The following is a 14,245-nucleotide window of genomic DNA, read 5'->3' as shown; positions in this document are numbered from 1 at the left end:
CGTAAGCCCAATAGTGAGGTGAAAAGATGATCTATGTCATCTAAATTAGAGTACTCTTCAAAGGGAGACTCTTGGGAAGCCCACACTTTAATGGAGTGAGGGTTTCTGACAGAACGGATCATTCCAGAAGTGTCTTTACCCCGGAAGACAAAGCATCCAAGGCTAAATGGTTAGATGCTGGAAGTGGTTGCTGGTTCTAACAGCAACCTATAACCTATAAGAGAGCTGACTCGTGACGATTTTGAGCAGGCTTGGTGATGATCACAAGCCGGCAAACAGCGAACGGCAGGCAAGCAAATGGCGACCTGGCGAACGACAAGCAAGCAAACATCAATCTGACGAACGGTGAACTGTCATATGGCACAAACATTAATTCTGTACTTACTATGCTCATGAACAGACTTAATCAAATTTAAATATTCAAGAGGAACTCCATGATAATGCAGGACTACAAAATTGGCCAGTGCACACTATCAAAGGGTTTCAAGTCCACAAATGTCATAAAAAGCAGATTTCTATATTCTACACATCACTATACAACATGTCTTAAAATGATTATTTGGTCAGTACAATATCTACCTTTTTGAAATCCTGCTTGTTCATCTCTCAGCTTTTCATCAATCTTTCTATCTAGTCTCTTTAGGATAAGCATACTATATATTTTCATGACAAATGACGTAAATGTGACTCCTCTGTAATTATTCAAATCAGTCAGGTCTCTTTTTTTTCATTTCCACCAACACTCCTAGCTCCCATTCATTAGACTTTGCTTCTTCAAGACACATTCTACAAAATACCCTTGTAAGTATTCTGGGAGTCATTTAATTTTCGGCCAATATAATGTCAGCAGTTATTCCATCATATCCAGGGGCTTTCCATCTCTTGAAGTTTTTTTTAAGGATAGCTTTGATTTCAAACACACTGAATTCATTCATGGTTACATCAAGGTCTTCCTCAGCCTTAGGTATGTCAATCAAATTATTCCCTCCATATCTCCTATTTATGACCTCACTAAAGTGTTCCATCCCTTGGTGCCTTGAAGTATTCTCCATCTATTATCAAATCATTCGTTAGGGCATCTTCTTCTGCTTTGCCTCTTTTCATACCTTATGGATTTCTTTACTCCCACTGTTAATTTCGGTACTAGCTCAGGAGTTTCATTTATATTGGCAAAGTTCTTTCTTATATCACTATTGTATAGCAATAAATAGAAATTCTCTGCATTTTTATGAATTTTTTTGCGTTTTTATTTTATTTATTGTTTTAGATAGTTATGTTAATTAATTTCCATTTTTTTTTTTAGGTTTCTGATGTTTTCTGGTAGTTTTCCTTGATCTTGTTTTGAAAATTTTCCACCGATCTCTTGAGCCAATTCCTGTTCAAATTTGGTAAATTACTGCTAATTTCTTCTTTCTTTGCTTACATTTTGTCACGTAGCTAAGAGTATTTTATATTGCTAAACTGAACTCGTCATACTTTTCTCTTATTGCAAGAGTGTTTATTTTTATTCTTAAAATCAGTATTTTCTTTATTTTCTTATATCTATACGAATTTTATCTCTCACAATTCTATTGTCGCTTGACTTAAATTTGGTTAACTGCTACATCTTTAACTAAATTAACGTTTTCACTGAGAATAAAACCTATTTCGTTTTTCTTTTCTAGATTTGGGCTTCTCCATGTCAATTTTCTATGTTAATTTTTTATATAAAGAAAAAAGTGTTCATGATTATTAGATGGTTTTTCTTTCAGCAAATTTTACAAGAATGTCTAGTATATTGTTTCCTTTGCCTTCTCTATATTTGCGTACTGGTGATCCTCCCCTCTTCTTTTGACCTACTTTACATAGAAATGACCCAAAACAAATGCAAATAATCTATTTTTTTTTTTAGATGTCTCCAGATCTTCATAAGCATTCTCTTCTTCCTTTGTATTGGATGTTGGTGCATACGTTTGACTGATCTTAATTTTTTACTTTTTATTATATATGATAAACAATCCTGGAATTCTATCACTGATACTATAAAATTATTCTATGTTACCTGCATGATTTTTATTAATAAGAAAACCCACTTCATTTTCTTTGTTCCTTTCATGTCCGGGGGGAGAATGAAAAGGTCGACATCCCTGCCCAGATTCTCATCTGCCATCCACCATCTGAGGTCCCTCTGTTCTTCCAGTCCCATAGGAACTAGAACGTCCAAGGAATCGTTAGTCTGATTCCAGTAAGACTTTAGCCGCCATTGAAGAGATCGGATCCTGAGGCAGCCATTGGGAACTAGAAGTACCAAGGATATTAGGTACCTGAGGAGGCACAGCCACCTCTAGGCCGGGAGTTCTTTTTGCATGAGGAATGGTCTTGCTACCTTACTCAGCCTCACTACCCTGTTGTCTGATGGGAAGCCTTTCTGTTGATCTGTGTTTATTATCATACCAACTGTACATATACCAGTCATTGAGAGGAAAGCAGCGACGACTTCTCGAGGTTTACCATGATCTCCAGATCTTGGCAAAACCTCAAAAGTTTGTCTCAGTGTTGAAGAAGGATTGCCACCGAGTTTGCTAGAATTATCCAGTCGTCCAGATATCGTAGGAAACAGATGCCGATTCTGTGGGCCCAAGATGACACTTGTGAAGACCTGAGGTGCTGTGGAAAGACCAAAGCACAGCACCTTGAACTGGTATTCCTTGTTGTCTAGGAGGATTCTTAGATACTTCCTTACAGATGGATCAATTGGGATCTGGAAATACACGCCCTTTAGGTCCAGTGTACTCATGAAGTTCTGCGGTCTTACTGCTTGCCTGACCATGCCTGCCATCTCCATGCTGAACGGAGTTTGTTTGACAAACTTGTTCAGAGCTGAGAGGTTGATGGCTGGTCTCCAGCATCATTTTTCACAAGAAAGAGTCCACTGAAGAAGCCTGGAGAGTGGTCGAGGACCTCTTGGAGAGGGGCCTTCTCCAACATGGTCTGGACTTCGGCCTGGAGGGCCAGCTTCTTTGTAGATCACTTAGCATAAGAGCGCAATGCAACTGGAGGCTTGGTCAGTGGAGGAAGAGATTGAGTGAATGGAATGTGATGCCCTGAATGAATCACAGACTATCCAGGGTTCGGCCCCGAGCTGCGGCCACCTCTGCCAGCGGCGATGCAGGTATCCCCTCACTGGTGGACAAGTAGAAGGATTGCCCGTAATAGCAGTTGCTGCCTCGGTTGCCCCCTCTAGAGCTCTTGCCTCCATTCAAGGGCTTGGAACCCTTTCGCTCTTTTAATATAATTTTTGGGCTCAACCCATGTCGTCCTGATGGAAGCTTCCTATGAGTAGCTTCCTAAGGGATATTTGACTACAGGGATATTCCCAGAGAATTTACCTTTAGGTCTCCAGAATTCTAACTCCTGGCGCGAATATACTTAAAATTTCTCCTAAGGATATCGCATAAATCAGGGGACGTATATCTTGATACGACACATAGCAATCTTCAACCCGAATAGCATTTTCGCTTCGAGGGGGAAAGTGGCAAAAGTAGAAGGGGAGCCATTATCAAGGTTACCCTTCCTCCCATACCACTACGAGTATCTAGATGGCGCTGTATGTCAACCCAGCGTGCTATTCCTATAGTTGTAGCGGTCTCGCACTGTGATTTTCCCTGTTGCTCTTTCGTTACGCTCTGGTTATTTGGATTCATCATGCAATCTCCAGCCTCTTATGCCTCTGGAAAGTTGAGTATTTGATCTTTACAGTGTATAAATTTTAGCTCATGCCTCACAGTGAAATTAGATTAATTTTAAGAGTTGGAGCTTCGCCGTCACCGGAGGCGCCATGGGCGCAGTTGTTCATAACGCACGTGTTATTTAGTTAGTCTGAACGACTTTCTTGGCTTTAATAGCATGAATATTTATGAAGCTATTCAGTTATAATATTCTAGGAAGTTATATATTATGTCGGTTGTATTCTTTAGAGTTTCGGCAATTTAGGTAACCGAACCTCGCCCGCGCTAGGCTTCCTAGCCTACGTGCTTTAGTTTACCTTCATGCATGATATAGACGACATTCCTAGTAGTAATAGCATTTAAATATGAAGCTATTTAGGCAATTTATACTTGTAAGATATATTGATTTCATATAATTCCTCTTCCTCATCGATCGTATACAAAAGAGTTTCGGCGATTAAGGTAACCGAATCTCGCCTGGCACTAGGCTACTAGCCTAGGTGCTTTAGTATACTTTCATACATGTTCCCGGTTTACCCTCGTGTATCGTTTTATCAATTCAGGCGATGATACATATCTCCTAGAATTATTATATAAATCGATACTCGTCTCCAGTGGAGATTTAAGGGTAATCCCTCCTTCCCTCTGAGTGCAGCCATAGGCTACAACCCTATCTTGGTCTTACCATTGAGTAGACACTCCGGCTTGACTAGGCTAGTGTTTTCTGTCTCTTTCCCTTGCCGGCAGATAGCCGACTTTGGGTTTTTGACAGAACCTCAGAGTATTCAGTCTTTTGCCGGTGGCCGGCCAGCAGGGTGAGTAGTCACTCCCCTGCTGGCCTCAGCCGCTGGCATAGGAGGCTAGACCTCCCTAGGCCGCACTTGAAGTGGTTGTATGATGCCACCACCTTCTCCCCTGCGGTCTAGAAGACTAGTCCTGTGCTGGCAGACCCTAGGCTGAAGAATAGACATTCTTCTGCCGCCTAGGATGGCACCGGCACTGAAACGATGTTTCTCCCATGTTGAGAGGGGGCGGCAAGCCTGCTGCCTCCCCCTTAACTCTATTTTGGCAGACCCTAGGTTGAAGAATAGATATTCTTCTGCCGCCTAGGACGGCGCCGATACTGAAACAGTTTCTTCATTGTGTGGTAGGACCGGCAACCCTGCCGACTCATTTCCACACTTCATACAGGACCCTTTTCCCTACCCTCTCTGTCCTTTAGCGACGGCCTAGCCATCGCAACCCTTTGGCCGTCGTCCTACAATCTCACTGCTTGCCGGCGGGTTGTGGGGCCGGCCGGGGATCCTTCATTGCAGCTGTTTAGTCACTCAGCCTTCTCTTATGGACGCAAGGCTCTGGTAAAAGCTGTGCCGGCTGGGCCGGCTGCCGGTGGGAGACCCCTATTCTGTAGAGCAGGGGTGGCCAACCTATGGCGCATGCGCCAACAGTGGCGCATTGCACGATTACAAGTGGCGCACTATACCCCAGAGATAATAAAAGATAAAAACATGCCTGCTCATATAAAAATAATACTAATATTAATAATAATACTGATTTCTAGAGAAAAAAAATACAAAAAGAATTTAAGGGGACCGTCCACTATGGCCTGTATTTTTTTCTAATTATTCAAAATACACCATTTCTATGTGTTTTAGAGTTTAGACACATATAATACCTTCATCATATACAAGTTTCAAGTCATTTGATCAAAAACGTTCTGATTTATTAGCAAAACTCATGATTTTTCAAAAGATTTTGGTACATTTTTCTCCACCAATATGACACCAATCTTCTTGAAAATCATACCATCAAAACTTCTTTATAAACCGAATCGATTTTCCATTTTTGCTTAATTTTTGGTGATTATTACCAAGTGAACATTTTCCACAATTTAGAAAATTTGCCCAAAGTTATGTGTGTCGCTTTGGAACAACATATTTTCATCTATGAAAATGATCAAGAACAAACTGAGGTCGCGACTATCCAATTCAAATCTGAAGAACTGTCTGCTGCTCTCAGTTACTAATTTAACTCCTAATATTATAGATTTAGTGAAAGCAAAGTAAAGTCAAAAGTTTCATTAAACCTAGCTATGTTTATTTTTCCTGCATGTGAAATCACTTTTCTTTAAAACTACTAATTATGTTCAAACATTTTTATTAGTACTTTCAGGAAAAACTAATGAATATTATCAATCCAAATTCAAAGTGACAATAAAATAAGTACAGTTTACTTTGTATTCATGTTAAATCTTTTCCTTTACAACTGCTTCATCTGTCCACACGATCATTCATATATATATATATATATATATATATATATATATATATATATATATATATATATATATATATATATATATATATATATATATATATATATATATATATATATATACACACATCAAAATGATTATATGTATAATCGCCAAATATGTCCAAATCACCATACTTGAAGGATTGAAAGGGGGTTAAAGTTAGTGTGGCGCATCTGAATTAGAAGTGAAAAGAATTGGTGCATGGGAAACAAAAGGTTGGCCACCCCTGCTGTAGAGTATTCTTTAGTCCTCTCTTGGACTGCCATCCACATACCAGCGGCCGGCAGTGACCGGCAACGATTTGTGTTTGGATGGAAGCCTGAATGATATATTCTCCCCTTCCATTTGAACCCTCTTTCTGGAAGAAGGCAGTAAGATTAAGTACTTACACCCTTATTTATTGTTAACAAACATTTAATAAGGTACCCTTCACTCCATGCTTTCTCTCTCTGTCAGCTAGTGCCGCCAGGTACTTGCCGGCGGGGCCAGTGCCGCCGGGCACTACTCGCCGACTGGATCGTGCCGCCGGGTGCTAGCCTAGCCGGCAACATGCCAGCTAAAACTACAGTATATTATTATACAGTAGCCAGTATATTTGCAGTATAGATCATACTGCAGACAGAAAACTATAGTATATATTATACAGTAGTTATTTTCCAACATACCCTCTGTATCCCTGCACAGTCTATTGTTGAGACCAGTTTTATGTTCAAGGAAAAGATTTCTTTCAACAGACTGATAGATGATCAGTTACAATTTACCCACATTATTAAAACCTTGGGAAAAGTTAGTGTTAAGTTACACTTATCTATCCTTTGAGGTTAGAATCCTTCCCATGGGTTTCCTGAATAGGAAAACTCTAGGTTTTTATTTCGGGGGAGGTTGCAGCAATTGGCTGGACAGGAAACACAAGTATGTGTCTTTCCTAATTCCTTTATAGTTAGTCTATCCTAAGCTATAATGCAAAAATATCAATGATAATATTTTATATAGTTTATCAAGTGCCTTCAAGTCTTCTGCAACGTGAGGAGCAAGGACTTCTGTGGCCATGAAGAGTGCAGGACTCATGCTCACTGCGCCATTTCCAAGGGATCTCTCAAGTACTGGGACCCCCAGGACTGCAACATTTACAAGGCCTTGGTTACCGAGGCTTTTGATGACCCCAAGACAGCGGAGTCAAGGGATGCAGCATGAGGGAAGCTGCGCAGATGGGTTCATGGCTTTCAAAAGAACACCACAGGACCTTGCCTTACTAGAGAACGGATGCTCGCCATGCTTTTCCCAAAAGCGGGTGTGGAAGCTGTCATACCCCAGCCTCGACCTGAGATCCCTTGCATCCAGATTGCCGTAGATACGGACGTCTCCGACGCAATGAAGGACATCCACCTAGACGAGAGGATGTTGGAGGTGTCTGTGGACACCGAGAAGGATAGCGGAAGGTCTCGAGGAGGAGGAGTCCATCTTGGCTCCAGAAGAAGAGGATGATGTCGAATTGAAGTCCGTTTCGTCAGTTCCGGCCCCAGAGCTGTTACCCTTCAGGTCTTCTGCCCCTCCATCAGATGACATGAGACAGGCAATGGCTAGTATCATGGCAATGATGGAGAGTCTTCGCAAGCAAAACGAAGAAAGGGACGCTAAATGGGAAAGACAAATGGCCCATCTCACCGCGTCCCGTGGGTCTCACAAGAGACTCAATGTTTAAGATCTTCCATCTTGCTCTGATGTTAATCCCTGGAGGTATGCAGAATACATGCCTATTACCAGCGGCAAGATCTTCATATCAGAGAAGTTGGGGACTGTCCTTATAGAGGAAGTCGAATTCTGGCCCAGCTTTCAGTCTTACCCAGACGGCTTCGTCCGACTGAAGACGGAACCAACATCCAAGGAGGAGACAGCCCTTAGCAAGAAACATCCCACCTTTCTTGCTCCAGCTTCGTTAGCCGTTCCTTTTACATCAAAGATGTTTTAAGGCAGTCATGAAGGCAATAGAGGCAGGCAAACCTTGCCCTACACATGATGAGTGTAGACCTTTATCTTTAGCCCTGCCCATGGAAGATGAGGACTGGAAGGAAGTCCACCTTACCTTCTGAGTTGGGAAGTTGGAGGAAGATATTGCTGGACGTCAGTTCAGTGAAAATCTCCCTAAGCTGTCTGACTTGCCGCATCTCTATCTCTCCAGTTTTGTCTAAAGGCGACGGCAAGCAATAGTAGAACCCCGGATATGAACATGATCATGGCCAAAACGCATTTGGCTACTGTGGTTAGGGACATGTATGGCTTTGTCAAAGCCAGACGTGTATGTAGGGAGTTCGTGTTTGCTTCTGCTTCAGTAAAGCACGAACCCAGGAAGCTGATAGCTTCTAATATCTGGGGAAAGGACCTCTTCCCGAGTGAAGTGGTCAAAGAAGTTGTAGACAAGGCCACCACGGAGAATAGAAACCTTCTCCAGAAGTGGGGCATGTCGGCAAAAAGGAAGTCTTCCCTGGATGAGGGTCCCCAGCCTAAGAGGAAGACTAAAAGACCCAGGTTGCCCTCTCACCCTGCCACACAGCAACAACAACAACAACTTCCCACAGTTCCCATGACCGCGGTGCCCCAGATGGTGGTTCAACCCCAACCAACTTATCAGACGGTGCCTCAGCAGCTGGTTGCCCAGTCACCAGCGTTCAACCCTGCGTTCGAGAGGCAGACCCCTAACTTTTGTCCCAAGGGTAGAGGGTCTAAACTGGGCTCCTCTAGATACCCCCGAAAAGGTAAATTGGGTATGGGAGGACGTGGTCAATGAGGTAAGTCCTCTGGACAATCGAAGCAATGAGATGCTTTCGGTAGGAGGAAGACTCCGACAATTTCAGGATTGTTGGACTTTCGGTCCTTAGGCTCACAGCCTAATCAAGAACGGAATCGGATGGAGCTGGAGGAAGGCTCCACCACCATTTCCTCAATTCTTCCAACACTCCACCCCAGTACTGGAAGAATACACCCTAGAACTTTTGAGCAAGCGGGTGATAAGGAGACCAAGTCCATCAAATTCCAAGGAAGGCTGATTTGTGTTCCCAAGAAGGACTCAGACAAACTCAGAGTCATTCTGGACTTGTTGCCACTCAACAAGTTCATAGAAAACAACAAGTTCAGGATGTTAGCCCTTCAACACATAAGGACCCTGTTACAAAGGGGCGTACACAGTCTCGATAGACCTGGTAGATGCCTACTGGCATATTCCAATCAACCGCCCCCTCTCCTCCTACCTAGGATTCAGGCTAGAGAAGAAGTACGTCTTCAGAGCCATGCCCTTTAGACTAAACATAGCCCCAAGGATTTTTACAAAGCTTGCAGACGCAGTCGTTCAACAACTACGCCTAGAAGGTGTCCAGGTAGTAGCGAACCTGGACGACTGCCTGGTGTGGGCAGCATCCAGGGCAGAGTGTATGCAAGCATCCAAGAAAGTGATCCAGTTCCTGGAACATCTGGGATTCAAGATCAATTTTAAGAAGTTTCGATTATCTCCAGCTCAAGAGTTTCAATGGCTAGGAATACATTGGAAATTAAAGTCACACTGTCTCTCCATTCCCCCAGGGAAAAGGAGAGAGATAGCAGGATGTCATAAGACTACTGAAATCCGACAGGATCTCAAGACGCCAACAGGAAAGAGTACTGGGCTCTCTCTAGTTTGCATCAGTGACAGACCCAGTGCTAAGAGCACAGCTAAAAGTGCGTGAGGAGTAATGAGAAGATACGAATCAAGCGCTCGAAGAGAGATCTAAGAAGACCGATACCGACCAACTACAATCACTTCTCAAGCCATGGTCGACGGCCAAGAACTTAAGGAGGACCGTACTCTTGTAACCACCTCTACCTTCAGTCATCATCCATACGGATGCCTCATAGGAAGGATGGGGAGGTCACTCCCATCAACGGAAAGTCCGAAAATCCAAGGGACTTGGACTTCTCTATTCAAGACCTTCCACATCAACATTTTGGAGGCCATGGCAGTCTTTCTAAAGCTGAAGAAACTCTCCCCTCGCAAATCAGCCCATATAAGACTGATCCTGGACAGCAAGGTGGTAATGAGATTTCTGAATCGTCAAGGCTCGAGATCGCCCCAAATCAACCAAGTGATTTTGTCCATCTTCCGCCTAGCGGAAAAGAAGAGATGGCATTTGTCAGTAGTTCACCTTCAATGGTTCCGCAATGTGACAGCGGACGCTCTATTCAGGCTTACGCCAATAAAATCAGAATGGTCCCTAGACGCAGGCTCATTCTCTTTCATCTTACGTCAAGTCCCAAAACTGCAGATCGAACTCTTCGCGACGAGCGACAACAAGAAGCTACCTCGTTATGTGGCCCCATACGAGGACCCTCTACCAGAAGCGACAGACCCCATGTCCCTCGACTAGAACAGATGGAACCAGATCTACCTGTTCCCTCCAACCAACCTCTGAATGAAGGTCCTCAACAAGCTGAGACCCTTTCGGGGAACAGCAGCTCTAGTGGCTCCCAAGTGGCCAAAGAGCAACTGGTTCCCTCTAGTATTGGAACTGAAGCTGAGGCTGGTCCCTCTGCCGGACCCAGTAATATCTCAACAGGTACAGAAGTCGACTGTCTTCGCTTCATCACAGAGAACCCAAAGCCTTCATCTCATGATTTTCTCTCCTTAGCAGTAAAGAAAAGATTTGGGATCTCGAAAGGCAGTACAGACTTCTTAGAAGAATATAAGTCTAAGTCAACCAGAAGACAATATGAATCATCTTAGAAAAAGTGGGTTGTTTTCGTCAAAGCAAAAGGACCAAAAGAAATCTCAAAGAACTTCTGTTTGTCCTTCTTCATCCACCTTCATAAACAAGGTCTGGCAGCCAATACGATAACCACGTGTAAATCAACTCTGACTAGACCTCTGCTATACGCCTTCCAAGTACACTTGTCAAACGAAATCTTTAACAAGATCCCTAAGGCTTGGGCTAGACTCAGGCCTGCAGCCCCTCCGAAGCCTATTTCATGGTCCTTGGACAAGGTCCTACACTTTGCTTTATCAGTGAACAATGAGGATTGCTCTCTGAAAGACTTGACTCAAAAAGTTATTTTCTTGTTTGCTATAGCCTCGGGGGCCAGAGTTAGTGAAATATTGGTCCTATCCAGAGACAAGGGCCATACTCAGTTCACAGAAGTGGGAGAACTGAATCTTTTTCCTGATCCAACATTTCTCGCTAAGAACGTGCTACCCACCAAAAGATCGGGTCCCTGGAGAATCTGCCCTCTGAAGGAAGATGTCTCGCTGTGTCCAGTAGAGTGTCTAAAGGTCTATATTCGAAGAATTTCAGACTTCAGGGGAGGACAGCTCTTTAAAGGAGACACCTCAGGATCAAACCTATTCCTAAAACAACTAAGGGCGAAAATCACCTATTTTATTCGCAGAGCGGATCCTGACCGTACACCCGCAGGTCATGATCCAAGAAAAATTGCTTCATCACTGAACTTTTTTCAGTATATGGATTTTGAGCGTCTTCGCTCATACACTAGATGGAAGTCATCCAGAGTGTTCTACAAGCATTATGTGAAGCAAGTGCATGAACTCAAGCGATGCGTGGTGGTGGCAGGTAGTGTACTAAACCTGTCGTCTAGTGCTGCGATGAACAGTGAAGGTCAATGAAAAGGGTGAAGGTGTTGACACCTCTCAGTGCAATACTTTGAAATAAGTGTTACCAAGGTGACATTAAGGACTGTTCTATTTAGTTGAGGTGAAGAAACATAGAGATAACACTTGTGCCGTGTGTCCTTATACAGTGTGAATAGACATTCAATATCACAGAAATACATATTAGAAAATTTAGCAAATTTTCAGATTTACAGTGGCATTAATATCCTTTCCCTTTCAGGTGAAAACAAATATTTTCTGTGCTTTGATTGTTGAATATGTTTCTTATTGCATTTATTAACATTTATGTTATACATGTTACTTTATGTTGGTCATTTATTACCAATAAATTATCAATGTGTATTTCATTCTTTTTTCGCCCTAAAATTGATTTTCAATAAAAATATATCAGAGTTTTATTACCCTTTAATAAACTGCATATATTTCTTATGAACAATTTGTACAGCTAATACCTTTGTTCTCATAGGTGTTACAAACATTATCTGGTAATGCTGTATGTATATACAGTGAGACCTGTATGTAGTTGATGCTATGTTTGTTCATATGTTATATGCAAACCTTGAGATTCCTTTCCTACGTTTAGTATGACTCTTCCCTGTAGGGGGCAGGAATCACTAACATGGTTTATGCTTAGCAGTAATGACATATAACGGTAACGTCATATGTCTCAATGGTCTGGATGACCAAGGAAAAACTGTCCCGAGGTTAAGGCACGTCAGAAAATCCACAGATACAGTACTTTCTAATAATTCTCTGGTAAGCTTCCATCAAGACGACATGGCTTGAGCCCAAAAAACGGATTTTAAGCTAAGCGAAAAATCTATTTTTGGGTGAGATAGCCATATCGTCCTGATGGACCCGCCGTCCTTTTCTACAAGAAAAGGCCTTGGTAGGATCCCTCCCGAAATTACTATATCTGAAGCACAATACTCAACGCTACAAGGAATAGCGCGCTGGGTTGACATACAGCGCCATCTAGATACTCGTAGTAGTATGGGAGGAAGGGTAACCTTGATAACGGCTCCCCTTCTACTTTTGCCACTTTTCCCCTTGAAGCGAAAACGATATTCGGGGTGAAGATTGCTATGTGTCGTATCAAGATATACGTCCCCTGATTTATGCGATATCCTTAGGAGAAATTTTAAGGATATTCGCTCCAGGAGTTAGAATTCTGGAGACCTAAAGGTAAATTCTCTGGGAATATCACTGTAGTCAAATATCCCTTAGGAAGCTACTTATAGGAACCTTCCATCAGGACGACATGGCTATCTCACCCAAAAATAGATTTTTCGCTTTGCTCAAATCCATTTATTACTTGCTTTGCTACAATCCTGGTTGGAAAAGCAGGATGCTGATAGCCCAAGGGCTCCAACAGGGAAAATAACTCAGTGAGGAAAGGAAATATACTACAAGAGAAGTTTAAGAATAAAATCATAAAAATAAATCTTTCATATTTCAACTATAAAAACTTCAAAATAACAATAGGAAGAGAGATAAAATAGAATAGTGTGCCCGAGTGTACCCTTAAACAAGAGAACTCTACCCCAAAGCAGTGGAAGACTATGTTACAGAGGCTATGACACTTCCCAAGAATAAAGAACAATTGTTTGATTTTGGAGTGTCCCTCTCCAGAAGAGCCACTTTCCACGGCTGAAGAGTCTCTTCTACCCTTGCGAAAAGGAAAGTAGCCACTGAACAATTATTTACAATGCAGTAGTTAACCCCATGAGTAAAGAAGAATTGTTCGGAAAGCTCAGTGTTGTTAGGTCTACGAGGACAGAGTTGAATGAAGGAAATAATAGGCCAGACTATTCAGTGTATGTGTAGGCACAGAAAAAATTAGCCATAACGAGAGAGAGGGATTCAATGTAATAATGTCTAGCCATTCAAAGGACCCAATCACTCTAGTTGTAGTATCCCAATGGGTGGCTGGTGCTCTGGCCGACCTACTACCTACTTTGACTGAAAAGGGCTTCTTAGACACCTTCATAGTTGCCATTGTAGCTGCTGTCTTGTTCGTTGGCGGTTTCGGCTGTTGTTGTTTCTTTTGTGGAGGTGGTGGTCTATAGGGAGACGATGTCAATGCCCTATGAAGAAGGGATTCTTGGTTGAACTTCCTCCATCTCTCCACTCGACGTCTTCCAGTCTGAACAGGGAGGAACCATCCAGAGTTGAGTTCTTCAGTCTCATGACTTCATTTTGTGGGACTTGACAATGGAACCTTTATACTATCGAGTCCCTTCTCCTCAGGATCATGTTTGCCCACAAGTTCACAACTTGGTGAGAAAGGAACTCGATAATAGAAAGGTCTCTGTTATCTTCCTCGAGTTCTCCTTGGACTAGTCTCTGTTCTCATGAGGTATCCTACTGATCCCAACCCGAGATCCAGCCACAAATCCGCCTGCATGGCGTACTTCGCCACCTTCTCCTGGTTCAAGATCTCCGAAGCCGAAAACGAAACCTGAAGACCTGAGAGTCTCTCAAGGTAGATCTCCCTGGTCAGAGCCTTTGATGAGTGGTCCAGAGGCAGTGCCAGAAGAGGCTCATTGAAGACCCTGTAATATTTCCTCT

This window comes from Palaemon carinicauda, chromosome 3, assembly GCF_036898095.1.
Source record: "Palaemon carinicauda isolate YSFRI2023 chromosome 3, ASM3689809v2, whole genome shotgun sequence".
Taxonomy (NCBI): domain Eukaryota; kingdom Metazoa; phylum Arthropoda; class Malacostraca; order Decapoda; family Palaemonidae; genus Palaemon; species Palaemon carinicauda.
The sequence above is the reverse complement of the archived record's forward strand: the minus strand, read 5'-3'. Positions refer to the sequence as shown.